Source organism: Morone saxatilis, unplaced genomic scaffold (genome assembly GCF_004916995.1).
Source record: "Morone saxatilis isolate NCDOM2014 unplaced genomic scaffold, NCSU_SB_2.0 Contig18, whole genome shotgun sequence".
NCBI classification, from domain to species: Eukaryota; Metazoa; Chordata; class Actinopteri; family Moronidae; genus Morone; species Morone saxatilis.
In genome coordinates, this window is record NW_023339740.1 from 24,944,987 (window position 1) to 24,945,330 (window position 344).

Genomic DNA, 344 nt, shown 5'->3' on the forward strand with positions numbered 1-344 from the left:
TAAATTACTATTATATTACCACTGACACTAACAAAGTGACAATCCCAGTATAAACCAGTGTAATGTCATTATATGTCATATCAGTGATAGTATACATGTTCAACAAGTTTTGTTGTCTGTATGAGCATACATTTTGATCACAGTGCAAATATCAGAATGAACAGAGTCAGTGAATCAGCAACATAAAAACCATTTTACTGATGTTATGTAATGTTACTGATTTTGTTTTGTATTGTTTTGCTTTTTCTAATTTCTCAGAAGATGTTGATGATGATACTTGTGGAGTAAAAAGCATGATATATGTTAATGTTGTTCTTAACAATAATGATGGTTAAGTTACACTA